Source organism: Dendrobates tinctorius, unplaced genomic scaffold (assembly GCF_039654945.1).
Source record: "Dendrobates tinctorius isolate UK_male_01 unplaced genomic scaffold, ASM3965494v1 ptg000199l, whole genome shotgun sequence".
NCBI lineage: Eukaryota > Metazoa > Chordata > Amphibia > Anura > Dendrobatidae > Dendrobates > Dendrobates tinctorius.
This window is the reverse complement of record NW_027361866.1, coordinates 9,863,047-9,880,089: the sequence shown is the minus strand read 5'-3', so window position 1 is coordinate 9,880,089 and position 17,043 is coordinate 9,863,047. Positions and strand designations below refer to the sequence as shown.

The 17,043-nt window shown below is 46.1% G+C and overlaps 1 long non-coding RNA gene across 1 annotated transcript in view; it reads right to left on the bottom strand.

Annotated features, from left to right (window-relative positions):
* Positions 1-1,132: 1,132 nt before the first annotated feature.
* The window catches only part of LOC141056740 (uncharacterized), a 122,332-nt gene continuing 106,421 nt past the window's right edge, over positions 1,133-17,043 (bottom strand). The window contains exon 4 of the long non-coding RNA XR_012221919.1: positions 1,133-1,565. This is a non-coding gene — a long non-coding RNA (uncharacterized lncRNA). The remainder of the gene's footprint in view (positions 1,566-17,043) is intronic.

Genomic DNA, 17,043 nt, shown 5'->3' with positions numbered 1-17,043 from the left:
AAGCCCATGGCACTGTGGCTAGCCTCCCTAGATGCGGACGGAAAAGAAAAATTGACAAGAGATTTCAATGCAAGATTGTGCGATGTTGGATAAAGAACCTCGACTAACATCCAAACAAGTTCAAGCTGCCCTGCAGTCCGAGGGTACAACAGTGTCAACCCGTACCATCCGTCGGGGTCTGAATGAAAAGGGACTGTATGGTAGGAGACCCAGGAAGACCCCAATTCTTACCTCGAGACAAAAAAAAGCCAGGCTGGAGTTTGCCAAAACTTACCTGAAAAAGCCTAAAACGTTTTGGAAGAATGTTCTCTGGTCAGATGAGACAAAAGTAGAGCTTTTTGGGCAAAGGCATCAACATAGAGTTTACAGGAGAATAAAAGAGGCATTCAAAGAAAAAAAACACGGCCCCTACAGTCAAATATGGTGGAGGTTCCCTGATGTTTTGGGGTTGCTTTACTGCCTCTGGCACTGGACTGCTTGACCTTGTGCATGGCATTATGAAGTCTGAAGACTACCAACAAATTTTGCAGCATAATGTAGGGCCCAGTGTGAGAAAGCTGGGTCTCCCTCAGAGGTCATGGGTCTTCCAGCAGGACAATGACCCAAAACACACTTCAAAAAGCACTAGAAAATGGTTTGAGAGAAAGCACTGGAGACTTCTAAGGTGGCCAGCAATGAGTCCAGACCTGAATCCCATAGAACACCTGTGGAGAGATCTAAAAATGGCAGTTTGGAGAAGGCACCCTTCTAATATCAGGGACCTGGAGCAGTTTGCCAAAGAAGAATGGTCTAAAATTCCTGAAGAGCATTGTAAGAAACTCATTGATGGTTACCGGAAGCGGTTGGTCGCAGTTATTTTGGCTAAAGGTTGTGCAACCAAGTATTAGGCTGAGGGTGCCAATACTTTTGTCTGGCCCATTTTTGGAGTTTTGTGTGAAATGATCAATGTTTTGCTTTTTGCTTCATTCTCTTTTGTGTTTTTTCATTTAAGACAAATTAAATGAAGATAATAATACCAAAGAATTTGTGATTACAATCATTTTCAGGAAGAAACTGAGTGTTATCTGACAGAATTGCAGGGGTGTCAATACTTTTGGCAACAACTGTATACCAAATTTTACATTTGCCATATACAACTATAAAGAGCTCAGTACCCGGCTCCATTTCTTTAATATAGTGAAAAGATAACCTTCAATACCACATTTCTTGTAATGTCCCTCCATGTTAAAGTTACAAATATAACACACTATCCTAACTGAACTATAATTAAGTCATATAGTAGAAGATAATTTATATACATGTATATATAACATTACCATTCACAAGGATAAGAAATAAATATGCAACGTATCACAAAAATGTCCAAATCCTCGAACAGATATTCATTATTTCCATCCTTTGTGTATTATTTTTCAGGACTCTTCATAAAATCATTTCCATCTTTGGTATAACATTTTCCAAAATTCTTCATACAAGTAATAATTCTTCCTCCTGACCAGCCGTTCAAGTCAGCCCCCAACTTCATAGATTACCGATCACAGTTGTACAAACATGGACCTATGTTACTAAAAACAACATGAATTAAAAACAAGACAATGAACACAGACACAGAAAAGGACATAATTAAAAAACTGAATACTTAGAAAGAAAAACTATGCAACAGTATCAACATCAAATCTCACAGGAATGCTCCAAAGCCAAGATTCTCATTGAGACCTTCGGGAGTTAATGTGCCTAATCTATAGATCCAGCGGCTTTCAACATGGGCCAACAATTTGCCCAGATCTCCTCCTCTGGATCCCACATTAACCATATCTATCCCCTTTACCTTCATACAGTAGGGATTACAGTCATGAAACCTCTTATAGTGTCTAGGGATCGTCTTCAAACTTGCCACATCCTCAACCTCTTTTGCTTTAACTATATCCAGATGATGTTCTCTTACACGAAGCCTTAGCTCTCTAGTAGTAAGGCCTACATATACACCTTACCACAAGGGCAGGTAGAGTGATAAATAACACCTTTTGACGCACATGTAATACATTTTCTAATTTGGTAACTTTTAGATCCATCGTGATTAGAGAAGTTTTTTGCTTTAATGCAGTTGGAACAAACTTTGCATTTGCCACATGGGTGAAATCCAGCCATTGTGCCGTCAAATTGACTATTCTTCTTTACAGGCTGGTAATGGCTGTGTACCAAATGGTCTTGAAGATTTCTAGGTCTTTTAGCCACAATAGATGGAGTAGGGAACAACACTGTTTTTAATACTGGATCCGTGTGTAGAACTGACCAGTGTTTGGAAATGATCTGTCTAAATTGATGCCATTTATTATGGTATACTGTAATAAACCGCACTTGATTTTCTTCAGGTTTTTTATTTTTTGCCCATATAGAAGTTGATTTCTAGGCATACTTTTTGTGGCCTATATATGTAGTAGTTCCTAAAGGGAAGCACGCAGTGTGGGGTGCAGCACGCAAGCATCCCATAAGCAAAGCATCACAGAAGCTAAGCATCAGGAAAACTGCAGTTATACATGGCAATTAGTCAGGGTAGGAGTAAGGTAACCCACACTTTGCTCTCCCCTTTAACCATGTGCTTTATTTTTATCCTCCTGTGCTCCTTTGCCATCCACATTCACCACCCTGTCCCCCCTCCATCATGACTCATACACATCAGCCCCTCTATACTTCCCTTTCCCATGTACAGCTCCCATGCACTCCTCACCTTCCTGAGAAACCTCAGCCCATCTTGCCCAAACACATCGCAGAAAAAAACTACTTACAATTCCAACAACTATTTGCTCTTTATCTTCCTACTCCTACTGATTTCAGGGGACATCTCCCCCAACCCTGGTCCACCATCCCCCAACCTCATCCCCTACCCTACCTCATATTGAAACCATAATAATCTTATTAATATTACTTGCACTCCCTCACCTCCATCTTTTAATTGTGCCCTCTGGAATCCACGGTCTGCTTGTAAGAAGCTTGCTTTCCTACACAACTACTTTCTGAACAACTCTCTTAATCTGCTGGCCCTCACGGAAACCTGGATTCAGGATTCTGACACTGTCTCTCCTGCTGCCATTTCCTATGGTGGCTTACAATTCTCTCACTCCCTGAGACCCACAAACAGACATGGTGGTGGAGTCGGCATACTCCTTTCCCCACAATGCACTTTCCAGGTCATCCCCCCAGTTCCATCACTCTTATTCCCTTCTTTTGAGGTCCATACCATCAGGCTCTTCCGTCCCCTCTCCCTCAGAGTAGCGATCATATACCGGCCCCCAGGCTCACCCACCCACTTCCTTGACCACTTTTCAGCCTGGCTGCCGCACTTCATGTCCTCAGAACTTCCAACCCTTATCCTGGGAGACTTCAACATCCCCATTAACAGCCCTACTTCCACATCTGCATCCCAGCTTCTATCACTCTCTAGGCCTCTCACAGCTTTCAACCTCTGAGACACACAAGGACGGTAACACCCTTGATCTGGTCTTCGACCGGCTCTGTTCAATTTCCCACCTAAATAACTCACCGCTTCCACTCTCTGACCACAACATTCTCTCCTTCATGCTCACAAATCCTTGCCCACCCCAGCTCACTCCTACCTACCACACAGTCAGAAATCTACAAGCCATTAACCCTCAGACACTTTCAGACTCCCTTCACTGATCACTGTCCCCAATCTCCTCTTTTTCTTGTCCTAATCTGGCTGTTCATCACTACAATGATATTCTTAGAAGCACCCTTGACCAAGTAGCTCCCCTCACCCTCAGAACCTCCAAGCACAGAGAAAAACATCCCTGGCTCACATCGCAAACTCAACTTCTCCAGCGATGCTCTAGGAGTGCTGAACGCCTATGGAGAAAAACCTGCACACCAGAAGACTTCATCCACTTCAAATTTATGTTAAGAACCTATAACTCTGCCCTTCACCTTGCCAAACAGACCTGAATCACCACCCTGATCTACTCAATAGCCAACAACACAAAGAAACTTTGACACTTTTCACTCCCTTCTCAGGCCAAAAGCACAAGCCCCTATCACAGACATTTGTGCTGATGACCTGGCCTCCCACTTTGCAGAAAAAATAGATAATATCCGTCAGGAAATCTGCTCCCAACCACCAAGTGCTGTGACTCCCATCCCTTCCTGCATCTCCCCTGGCTCACTTTCCACATTTGATCCCATCACAGAAGAAGAAGTCTCCAGACTCCTCTCTTCTTCTCGTCCGACTACATGCACTGCCGACCCCATTCCCTCACATCTCCTCCAGTCTCTCTCCAGTCGTCACAACCCACCTAACTACAATCTTTAATCTCTCCCTATCCTCGGGCATTTTCCCATCCTCCTTCAAACACGCCATCGTTACACCATTACTAAAGAAACCCGATCTCGACCCATCCTGCACAAACAACTACAGACCAGTCTCCAATCTCCCATTCATCTCTAAACTTTTGGAGCACCTAGTTTACTCCCGCCTTACTCATTACCTCTCCACTCACTTCCTTCTAGACCCTTCACAGTCCGGCTTCCGCCCCCTACATTCAACTGAAACTGCACTCATCAAAGTGACCAATGACCTTCTGACAGCAAAACGTAACGGTGACCACTCTCTGCTCATTCTTCTTGACCTATCTGCAGCTTTCAATACTGTTGACCACCATCTCCTACTCTCTAGGCTCCAGTCACTAGGCATTAAGGACACTGCTCTCTCCTGGTTCTCTTCCTATCTCTCTGACCGCTCCTTCAGTGTTTTGTTCTCTGGCTCCACGTCATCTCCTCTTCCTCTCGCTGTCGGGGTACCTCAGGGCTCAGTCCTTGGCTCCCTTCTCTTCTCTCTCTACACAGCCCCAATTGGACAGACCATCAGCAGATTTGGCTTTCAGTACCATCTTTATGCTGATGACACACAACTATACACGTCATTCCCCGACCTTACCCCCGCTGTACTACAGAACTCCAGTGACTGTCTGTCCGCAGTCTCCAATATCATGTCCACTCTCTATCTGAAACTCAACCTCTCCAAAACTGAACTTCTTCTGCTCCCGCCTTCTACTAACCTCCCTAAATCTGACATTTCCCTCTCCATGGGTGGCACCACAATAACTCCCCGGCAGCAGGCGCGTGTTTGACACCAATCTCTCTTTCACATCCCATATACAATCTCTTGCCCGCTCTTGCAGCTTACACCTTAAGAACATCTCTAGAATCCGCCCTCTTCTCACCATGGAAACAACAAAAACCCTCACTGTAGCATTGATCCACTCCTGCCTGGATTACTGCAATGCTCTATTAATTGGCCTCCCCGTCACTCGACTATCCCCTCTCCAGTCCATATTTAATGCAGCAGCCAGGGTCATCCATCTGGCTAATTGGTACTCGGACGTGTCCTCTCTTCGTCAGTCATTACACTGGCTGCCCATTCATTATTGGATCCAATTCAAAGTACTTGTTCTCACCCACAAAGCTCTCCACGGTGCAGCACCCCCCTATATCTCCTCCCTCATTTCTGTCTATCGGCCTAGCCGATCGCTGCACTCTGCAAACGACTTTCGACTAACCTCTGCACTAATCCGTACCTCCCACTCTTGACTCCAAGACTTCTCCCATGCTGCTCCTATCCTCTGGAATGCTCTACCCCAAGAAATTAGGAATAACCACAATTTGCATAGTTTTAAGCACTCCCTCAAAACTCATTTGTTCAGAGCGGCTTATCACATTCACTAATCGAAGCCATTCTATGTGTAAGTGTGCGTGTATAGCCCATTCACTAGCTCCATCCATCCTTCACTCCCTCAAGATGGCTGGACCTTCATTGTAAATATACAATTGTAAATACACCCCTGTACTTTGTATCTCCCTCACCTCATGGTAGATTGTAAGCTCTCACGAACAGAGTCATCTTATTTCGTCTTACTTCGTCTTATTTTGCTTTAATTATTGTATTGTTAATGTTGCTACTTATGACTTGTGTTTTGAAACTGTTAAACTGCTGCGGAATATGTTGGCGCTATAGAAATAAAGATTATGTATTATTATTATGGTGTAGACAGGTCAAAGAAGAGAGCACAGACTGGAGAAGTCAGCACATGTGGAAAGAGAGAGTAAATAGGTGGGTGAGCGCATGGGGGGGGAGAGATTCTCAACGCTGCAAAGCCTGCCCCCATCGTGACTTTACCGCCCTCCCGATGCGATAGCATCGGGCCTCCATCTAGTAAATTATATTACCAAACAATTAACCAGTTGGTGCACTAGATTCTAAGAAAACCAACTGACTCCTCATTCATGATCCGCATGTTTTTGAGTTTGTGTATTAGAATAATTAATTAAAGGAGGAGTTAAAAATAATAGCAATGTGGAGATTGTCGTAGCTGCTTTTTGTTCTGACCAAGAGTCAGGTATGCTAGATCACCAGTGAGGCCGGATTAGGAGTTTTCGCCCTTAATTCACAAGCGCTTGGAGACAAAGAGACTCAACACACGCGAGCCGTGGTCAAATCACTTTATCTGACGTAATGAAATACAAAGAAATCTTTTATACCATTTACAACAATATGTAATTCTATGGAGCTCATGTGGCCCCCACCATCACCTTCAGGGTTAAACCATGTTTACAATGTACCCAGAACACGTTGTGGCAGACTATTGAGAACAAATATGATAAGAAGCATTTTTCCCTTGAAGAGGAGACAGGCAAAACTGCAGCGTCATAAGAATATATGAAAGGCAGAAGACAAATCAAGAATTAAAGGCAGTTTAGGCCTTTAAAGGCAAATCATTAACCCTTCTATATCAAGATCAATTAGTGAGGTCAATCATTCTGTGAAGAAACAGGTGTGAATCAGGTGGCCTTTATTTAAGGGTGACGCTAGGACATGTTGTACACGCATTTCTCCTTGAAAGTCTGAGAAACATTGATCGTGCAAGACATTGTAAAGAACAGGGTACTTTGATTAAAAAGTTGATTGAAGAGGGTAAAACTTGTAAAAAAGTGCAGACAATGATAGGCTGCACAGCTAAAATTATCTCCAATGCTTTAAAATGGAAAGCCAATCCAGAGAGACGTTGAAGAAAACCGAAGACAACCATTCGAATGGATGGAAGAATAGCTAGAATGGCGAAGGCCCAGCCAATGACCAGCTCCAGGATGATCAAAGAGAGTCTCTAGTTACCTGTGAGTACTGTGACAGAAGATACCTGTGTGAAGCTAATCTCTTAGCAAGACGTCCCTGGAAAGTCCCACAGTTAAAAAAAAGACATGTATTGAAGTGGATACAATTTGCCAAAGAACACACCAACTGGCCTAAAGAGAAATGGAGAAACATTTTGTGGACTGATGAAAGTAAAATTGTTCTTTTTGTGTTCAAGGGCCACAGACAATTCGTCAGATGACCCCCCAAACTCTGCATTCAAGCGACAGTACACTCTGAAGACAGTGAATCATGGTGGTGCAAGCATCATGATATGGGCATATTTCTCTTACTATGGTGCCAGACCTATTTACCGCATACCAGGGACCATGGAATAGTTTGCCTATATTAAAATACTTGAAGAGGATATGCCCTTGAAATAGGTGTTTCAACAAGACAACGACCCTAAACACACCAGTAAACGAGCAAAATCTTGGCTCCAGTCCAAGAAAATTGAGGTTATGGAGTAGCCAACTCAATCCCTGAACCTTAATCCAATAGCATACTTGTGAGGTGACATCAAAAATTCCGTTTCTGGGGCAAAACCAACAAATTCCAAAAAACTGTGGGATGTGTCAAGATCCGGGTTGGATATGACAGGTTTTGAATAAGTAACCTTTTTTATCCTTTGAGCTGGTTGCTTAGAGTTGGTTTTGCCCCGGTGGCCATTAGGGTTATTACACAGTGGTGTATTTTGTTCTAGTTTACCCCCGGTTGTGATGAGCGTTATTGCACGGGAATCTCTAACAGGTGTGAGACTCTGGCTCCTAACTATAAAGGTGTGTCAGGTGTTCTCACTCACTGTTGAGGATATTGGTCTTTTCCAACCATCCTTGGTGAAGGAAGGAACTTGAGAAGAGTCCCGGGCAGCCCAGTCAGAATCCTGGAGTGGCAGCTATGGTGTCAGCGAGGAGTTCTGGCAAAGCTTGGAGGAGTGGCAGCTATGGTGTCAGCGAGGAGTTCTTGTAAAGCATGTTGGAGTGGCAGCTATAGTGTCAGCGAGGAGTTCTTGCAAAGCTTGGTGGAGTGGCAGCTATGGTGTCAGTGAGGAGTTCTTGCAAAGCTTGGTGGAGTGGCAGCTATGGTGAAAGCTGCACTCGGATGCTGGACAGCTGCACTCGGATGCCGGACTCTGTTGCTGGAAAGCTGCACTCAGATGCGGGACTCTGTTGCTGGAAAGCTGCACTCAGATGCGGGACTCTGTTGCTGGAAAGCTGCACTCAGATGCGGGACTCTGTTGCTGGAAAGCTGCACTCAGATGCGGGACTCTGTTGCTGGAAAGCTGCACTCAGATGCGGGACTCTGTTGCTGGAAAGCTGCACTCAGATGCGGGACTCTGTTGCTGGAAAGCTGCACTCAGATGCGGGACTCTGTTGCTGGAAAGCTGCACTCAGATGCGGGACTCTGTTGCTGGAAAGCTGCACTCAGATGCGGGACTCTGTTGCTGGAAAGCTGCACTCAGATGCGGGACTCTGTTGCTGGAAAGCTGCACTCAGATGCGGGACTCTGTTGCTGGAAAGCTGCACTCAGATGCGGGACTCTGTTGCTGGAAAGCTGCAATCAGGTGTCAGACTCTGTTGCTTGGAGCATTAGCAACAGAGCAAAGCTAAGTGGTGTTTCCCTGTTTGTCACTTTCCTCAATGTGTGTTTTAGTGCAGTGGTGGGATTAGTTTCTGCACCGTCCACTTCACTAGTAAGGGATTGGTTCAGGGTGAGCTAGGGATTTCAGGTATCCTGATAGGCGCCCAGTGCGGAACTGGCCTAGGGATCGTTAAGAGTGTAGAGACACTGACTCAGGGGAGTGCAGGAGGTCTCCACGTCCCCGTTCCCCATCACAGGGCCACCATTGTAATTGTTTTCCTGGTTTTCCCCCTTATTCTGAAATTTGCCCTGCTGGAGGCGGTGTATCCAGACATATGTGTACTACTGAAATTCGCCTGCTGGAGGCGGTGTATCTGGCTGCACATTCTATTATTTAAATTCGCCCTGCTGGAGGCGGTGAATCCAGGGTCACGCGTGTCATATAAATTCGCTCTGCTGAGGTGGTGTGTCCAGTCACACGTGACAATGACATTATCACCAACCCTACATTTTTTTTTCTGGTAGGCCTTTGGCCAAGTTCAGGCTTGTGGGAATTGCTGCTGGGCCTCACTGAGGTGAATGAGGAGCTGCATGGTGTGTTGAAGCAGTTCCAGCAGCAGTTATCAGGGTCTGGGGCCTTCCCTCTGGCTCAACCAGAAAATCAAATTGCGGCTCTGGCAAAGAAGCCCCCAGAGTCCCTGCTGGTGTGTGGGACTTGCTCGTGCATGCGGACAAACCCAGGCAGGTGGTAGGAGTGGGTGTCCCCACGGTGCTGCCTGGTATTCCCCGGGGTGAAGGGGTATGTCCCTGCGGTGGGCAGATTTGTGTTATAGTCCGTGGGGCTCATGCCAAACCTTCCATACCACCAAAGAAGCCGCCCCCTCCTGGTCGTTTGGAGGAAGGCGACCAGGGAGTGTATATTTCCTCCATATCCCCGTCCCCTTCTCCTCCAGTTGTGGCTGCAGTACAGGGGGACTCCTCTGTTGTCAGTTCCAGTAAAAGTTCACAGTATTTGACAAGGTAATGAGTGGCTATAAACGTTCTGGTCCGGACCAGTGTGTGAATGAGCGTCTATGGGTGTCCACCAAATAACATCCAGTGGAAGTGTGTGCGGAGTTTTGTCTGCTTGTTTTACCTCCAAACATGCTCATACACAACTCGCTCTGGGGATGTGCAATGCCGCCAGAACATACACTCACTGGCCACTTTATTAGGTACACCTGTCCAACTGTGTGTTAAGACTTAATTTCTAATCAGCCAATCACATGGCGGCAACTCAGTGCATTTAGGCATGTAGACATGGTCAAGACAATCTCCTGCAGTTCAAACCGAGCATCAGTATGGGGAAGAAAGGTGATTTGAGTGCCTTTGAACGTGGCATGATTGTTGGTGCCAGAAGGGCTGGTCTGAGAATTTCAGAAACTGCTGATCTCCTGGGATTTTCACGCACAACCATCTCTAGGGTTTACAGAGAATGGTCCGAAAAAGAAAAAAAATCCAGTGAGCGGCAGTTCTGTGGCCGGAAATGCCATGTTGATGCCAGAGGTCAGAGGAGAATGGGCAGACTGGTTCGAGCTGATAGAAAGGCAACAGTGACTCAAATTGCCACCCGTTACAACCAAGGTAGGCAGAAGAGCATCTCTGAACGCACAGTGCGTCGAACTTTGAGGCAGATGGGCTACAGCAGCAGAAGACCACACTGGGTACCACTCCTCTCAGCTAAGAACAGGAAACTGAGGCTACAATTTGCACAAGCTCATCGAAATTGGACAGTAGAAGATTGGAAAAACGTTGCCTGGTCTGATGAGTCTCGATTTCTGCTGCGACATTCGGATGGTAGGGTCAGAATTTGGCGTAAACAACATGAAAGCATGGATCCATCCTGCCTTGTATCAACGGTTCAGGCTGGTGGTGGTGGTGTCATGGTGTGGGGAATTTTTTCTGGGCACTCTTTGGGCCCCTTGGTACCAATTGAGCATCGTTGCAACGCCACAGCCTACCTGAGTATTGTTGCTGACCATGTCCATCCCTTTATGACCACAATGTACCCAACATCTGATGGCTACTTTCAGCAGGATAATGCGCCATGTCATAAAGCTCGAATCATCTCAGATTGGTTTCTTGAACATGACAATGAGTTTACTGTACTCAAATGGCCTCCTCAGTCACCAGATCTCAATCCAATAGAGCATCTTTGGGATGTGGTGGAACGGGAGATTCGCATCAGGGATGTGCAGCCGACAAATCTGCGCCAACTGTGTGATGCCATCATGTCAATATGGTCCAAAATCTCTGAGGAATGCTTCCAGCACCTTGTTGAATCTCTGCCACGAAGAATTGAGGCAGTTCTGAAGGCAAAAGGGGGTCCAACCCCTTACTAGCATGGTGTACCTAATAAAGTGGCCAGCGAGTGTACATTGCCAATACCAGCGGTGCTCATTTGTCTTTAACCTGAAGTACAGGTAGTTGCAGAGGTGAACTCTGGATCTGGGCGTCCCCTCAGTAGGTGGTTTCCTGATGAGGAGCGGTCTTGAGGGTCCAGAAGCCCCTCATTGAGGGAGAGTACTGTCATGATCCAGGTTGGATATGACAGGTTTTGAATAAGTAACCTTTTTTTTCCTTTGAGCTGGTTGCTTAGAGTTGGTTTTGCCCCCCGGTGGCCATTTGGAGCATTAGCAACAGAGCAAACCTAAGTGATATTTCCCTGTTTGTCACTTTCCTCAATGTGTGTTTTAGTGCAGTGGTGGGATTAGTTTCTGCACCGTCCACTTCACTAGTAAGGGATTGGTTCAGGGCGAGCTAGGGATTTCAGGTATCCTGATAGGCGCCCAGTGTGAAACCGGCCTAGGGATCGTTAAGAGTGTAGAGACACTGACTTAGGGGAGTGCAGGAGGTCTCCACGTCCCCGTTCCCTATCACAGGGCCACCATTGTAATTGTTTTCCTGGTTTTCCCCTTTATTCTGAAATTCGCCCTGCTGGAGGCGGTGTGTCCAGACATACGTGTACTACTGAAATTCGCCTGCTGGAGGCGGTGTATCCGGCTGCACATTTTATTATTTAAATTTTCCCTGCTGGAGGTGGTGTATCCAGGGTCACGTGTGTCATATAAATTCGCCCTGCTGGAGGAAGTGTGTTCAGTCACACATGACCATAACAGGATGTAGTCCAAGCATCCTTGGCTGGAATAACAGTTGACAGGTGCCAGAAGTTGGTTAACTCTATGCAACATATATGTGAAGCAGTTCTAAAAAAACTGTGGGTATACAACTAAATATTGGGTTAGTGATTCACAGGAATCCAAAATTGTCATAAAAAATTGTACATATTGTGAGTTTGTAAAGACAAATGTAGACACTGCTATTTTTTTGAACAGCCTAATGTTCATTTTTGTTATTTTTTGTAAAAGTAGTTAAAAATAAAATAAATTTCTCTTCATGTTTTGAACTAGAAAACAGTGTGCAATGTTCCCAATGCATGGAAATAAAAACTAGTATAAAATGTTTGTGATAAACTCATGTTTTTGAACATACTGCTATTATTTTGAACACTACTGTAATTGGTCTATGTGCTGTGCATGTGCAAAACGAATATTATACGGACAGCACACCGACCAACTGACCATTGCTTGCCAAATATCTCAAACACATTGAACTCCCCTCCTATTTCCAATGTGCCAGGTTCCCTCTAAAGCAAATTCTGGGGGCAGTAAATTAAGCAATGTTAGGAACGGCAGAACGCACTAAATAAAAATAATAATAAAGTGCGTTCGCCACTCGGGGTCCACCGTGCAGTAGGTGTTACAACCGCTGCTGAGTAATGGGAGACGAGCAATATGGCGATATAATGCGCACGGGTTCAACTTCACCCAAAGTGCGCAGAGCGGGCTCTGTTCACACACAGAGGCGCCGCAGCAAAAGCATAAAAAAGCTGAGCCTGTTAGAGTCACAGGCCTCAGATAAATGCACTCACAGTATAAGGTCACAGGAGCAGGAACTGAGACAGAGGGGCTGCGTCCGTCTGGACCTACCATGTGTGCGGCATCACTACTGCAAACGCCAAGAAGGGCTGCAACTGCAGCGCAGCGCAGGACACTGCCGCTGGGCGACATAGCTACAAAGCAGGCGCTATGTCGGACGCTAGCGCAGAGGTGCAGTGTGCACAGTGGCCTAAGGCTTGCCACAGACTGGCGCAGACTACTGAACTAATTCCCTAACCACATGCGTAATATCAGAGGGAAGGGGTTTCATAATAAATCAGTCACCAGAATCATACATCCATCACCATTCACATATAGCAGTATAGTCTATACTAGCGTATGGCGGAACGGCCATGCGCACTTTTTATAGCAGCCGGGACCTTCCGGAAGCTTCCAGATCTCCGAGATGGACCAATGAGATCTGGAGCAGGACCTGAGCACATGACTCCCGATCTCCAATGGGAAACCGTCTCATGAGCATGCTCAGTAGGAGGACAGAGGGACTTAGCCCCTGGAGAGATTAGCTGCAAGGCAATCTCATCTGTGGTAGATAAAGAGCAAGAGGTCGTAGAATGTAAGGGTCTGGATTCCTGCAGAGCAGACACAGGAACCTGACTCCTAACACATAGCACACGGGCTTTAAAGGGGGGACCTTGTATTGTTACCTGAAAATCGGAATATTAATGGCAAAATAATTCTATGTAAGTCCTTCAAAGACATTATAAGTTATCACCAGAAAATGACTTATTCATTAAAGGGGTTGTCCAGTCCAAATTAATATGTCTGCAGTCACTCTGTGTAACTACAGACTTATAAATACCCCAGCACATGCAGTGTACACTGCACGGATTTATTCACTGGTTTCTGAGGCGGAACCTGAGGATATGTATGAGCTATACATATTCCCAGCCAGTGGGTGCGCCCTTGCTTCTATACGCTTGTATGGCGCAAGGCTGTACCCTCTAGTTGTCCACGCCCACTGAATGGCCTGGTCAAGAAACAGGGCACGGCCACGCCCACTAGAAGGCTTCTGCCCTGGTGTATGTTTAACTCATACACACCCTCTGGTCCAGACTCCGAAACTGGAGAATCATTGCAGCGCGTAGTGTGCACACTGGGTGGATTCATAAGTCTTCAGTAACACAGATTTTGATCAGACAACCCTTTGAAATCAAGTATTTATGCTATAAATATAAAACTTTTAAAAATATTGTCAATTTTTTTCATCATATTATGAAAACAACAAAAAAAAAAGCTAGTTTTCAATTTTCACACTGGCCACTTGGTTTTTTTTAGAATGACACTTCCTATCCTTTCAGGGAGAGTTTAAATAAAAATGACAAAAGCAAGTAGAATAGGCAGCTTACCAGTATGGGTGTGTGTGTGTGTGTGTGTGTGTGTGTGTGTGTGTGATTCCTCTCCTGTGCCAACCAACACCCTGCACAGATTGAGGTGAGCAACCACAAGATTCAGTGAAAAAAGAGAAGGGAAGATCCAGCAATGGTCGGAGGTTGGCTAAAAAATAAACTTTTATTGGAAAGTTATTAAAATAAATGACAGAGACATATTGTCGGGCACTGGCACACAGTTAGGAAAGATCGACACGTTTCGACCTAGGTCTTAATCTTGATCACCAACGCACTCTGCACAGACTAGTTAAATGTTTCAATACAAAATATATGATCAGTAGAGTTGAGCGACTTTTGGTTTTTTAGGGTCGCATTTCGTTTCGTGAAACCCGACTTTTCCAAATGTCGGGTCGAGCAAGATCGTCCGATTATAGGGAAAAGTCGGGGTCGTCCCGAAACACGAAACCCAATGTAAGTCAATGGGGAATAAAAGTCGGCAGTGAGAGGAGGACAGGAAACACACCTACAGTGCCCATTTGAATGCCAAAAGCATCAATTCTTCTTACTTAAGCTTGTCAACCTTAATTAACTTCATAATACAAGTTATGCACTGAAAAATGGGGGTTATTTGGCTAAAGTTGTGTGGGGGGGGGGGGGGAGGGCTGGCTGCAGGTTTTCATGTGCCCTGGGCGAAAGAGCGCCCCTTTAACACATACCACAACTCATCATGCTCCGATACGGCAGAGAAATAGCGGTATAGTACAATGAAAAATACCTCACTTTTTACATCTCATGACGAGGCCCATCTATTTCTCCATACAAAATCATTGGTCCCATATAATGTTTGAAACAGTATATGATGAGCTCCACATAATGCTACAGTATATGTTGGTCCCCATGGATGAAGCTCCACTGTCTTATGGGCCCAAATAATGCTCCAAACATAATGGGCCCCATTTCTAATGCTCTAGTGTATAATGGGCCCTGTAAATGCTGCTCCAGTGTCTGATGTCCACCTTTGGAATGTTCCAGTGTATGGTGGGCCCCATCTATCATTCTCCAGAGTATAGTGCTCCCCAAAAATTGCTGTCCCAACATTGAAAACAATCAAATAAGTCTCCTCGCTAGGGAATCCCTGTACTTGTCTGGACTCCTCGTCGTCCCCATCTTCCATCTCACTGCACAGTATTTCAACTTTGCAAGTGCTGTGATCCTGAGCAAGCAGGGGGGGCCCACTCGTTGGCGATGGCACTGGCACAGGGCCCCTGATAGTACGGTGGTTTGTCTGATGGCGGGTGGGCCGAACCTGCACTTTCATCTGCAGCTTCCTCTTTGTCACCGTGTAAGATGGAACTGTATATGGGAAGGGTAACCCGAGTTTCATCAGGGTCAGATTCAGGTCGTGTAGCGTGCGAGGGGAATGTAGTGGTCTGGGTCAATGTACCAGCAGATTCATCGAGCAGTGGCTGGGCATCAGTGCACTTGTGTCGCCCCCAGGAGTACGGTCGCCACAGTGGCATTACCTTCTTCCTAGGCAGTGTGATGTCATGCTTGGGAGCAACGAACGATCTCTCTAGCAGGTTAACTGATTGGGCGGCGTTATTCCCACGAGTCATGACCCTCCAAACAGCGTTCATGAAGGCAAAGTGTTTGTTTTACGTGGGCAGTATGGTTGCAAAGCTGAACCTTAAAGGAATGTCCAGAAGGAAACCACCAGGAGTGGAGCCTACGGTTAAATTCGACTCCACCTGGGAAACCTCAACCATGCCAGCTACAGAACAGATGCACACATTGCAAGCTTAATTCCGTTAACGAACGAGACTCCGTCATGCCCCGCGGTCCGAGTCCGGCTTACTAGAGGGACACGTGAGGCTCTGGCACATGAGATTGGCCAATAACTGGTGTGTCATGCCCTTACATGTCCGTGGCTGCATGTGCGCTACACTGAAAAGGCCAGCGTTTGTCGCTTACAGGTGCAGATAACCCGCTGAACAACGTTAGTGATGGGGATCACTGATTACAATTATTACCCGCGAACAATGATTTCCCAGTAAGTGCAGGTCAACCGCAGTTCCGGAATTAGGCCTAACCGTCATTCCTGAAAAAATGAAAAACTTACGTGTGCAAACCACAGGTGCTGTAGCTTGCTTAACAGCTCGCCAGCCGTTCTCACGCCCAGTATGGATTACACGTGATTGCACAAAGGTGAGAAAGGGTACCGTTTCCCCGGATAACATGTATGGATAGCGTACACATTCAAAATATATGTCTATACATCAGGAGGCAGGCTCAGACAGTGTTAGGCCCAGTATGGATTGCACAAAGGTTAGAAAGGGTACCGTATCCCCGGATAACATGTATGGATAGCGTACACATTCAAAATATATGTCTATACATCAGGAGGCAGGCTCAGACGGTGTTAGGCCCAGTATGGATTGCACAAAGGTTAGAAAGGGTACCGTATCCCCGGATAACATGTATGGATAGCGTACACATTCAAAATATATGTCTATACATCAGGAGGCAGGCTCAGACGGTGTCAGGCACAGTATGGATTTGACGGCCCAGACTACACAGCGGAGGAGCAGGGAGAGGTAAAGATTGCAAATGCTGGGGCCCTGCCCAAGCAAGGGGGGCCCACTCGTGGGCGTCGGTACTGGCACTGGGCCCCTCATAGTACGGCGGTGTGTCTGACGGCGGGTGTGCACCACCACCGTCAGAGACACTTGATTGCACTATGAAGGACCCTGTGCCAGTGCCCGCGCCCAAGAGTCGGCCTACCCACCTGTCCAGGGCAACGGCACTCGCACGGTGTCGTGCGCTAGGTGGTGACCCCGGCCATGGGGGGGGGAGGCAGCACAGTTAGGGAGTTTTAGAAAGTGGCATATGTTGATGTTGGACATTCAGCTGATGCAAAAGGTGAAATAGGTCAAGTCCC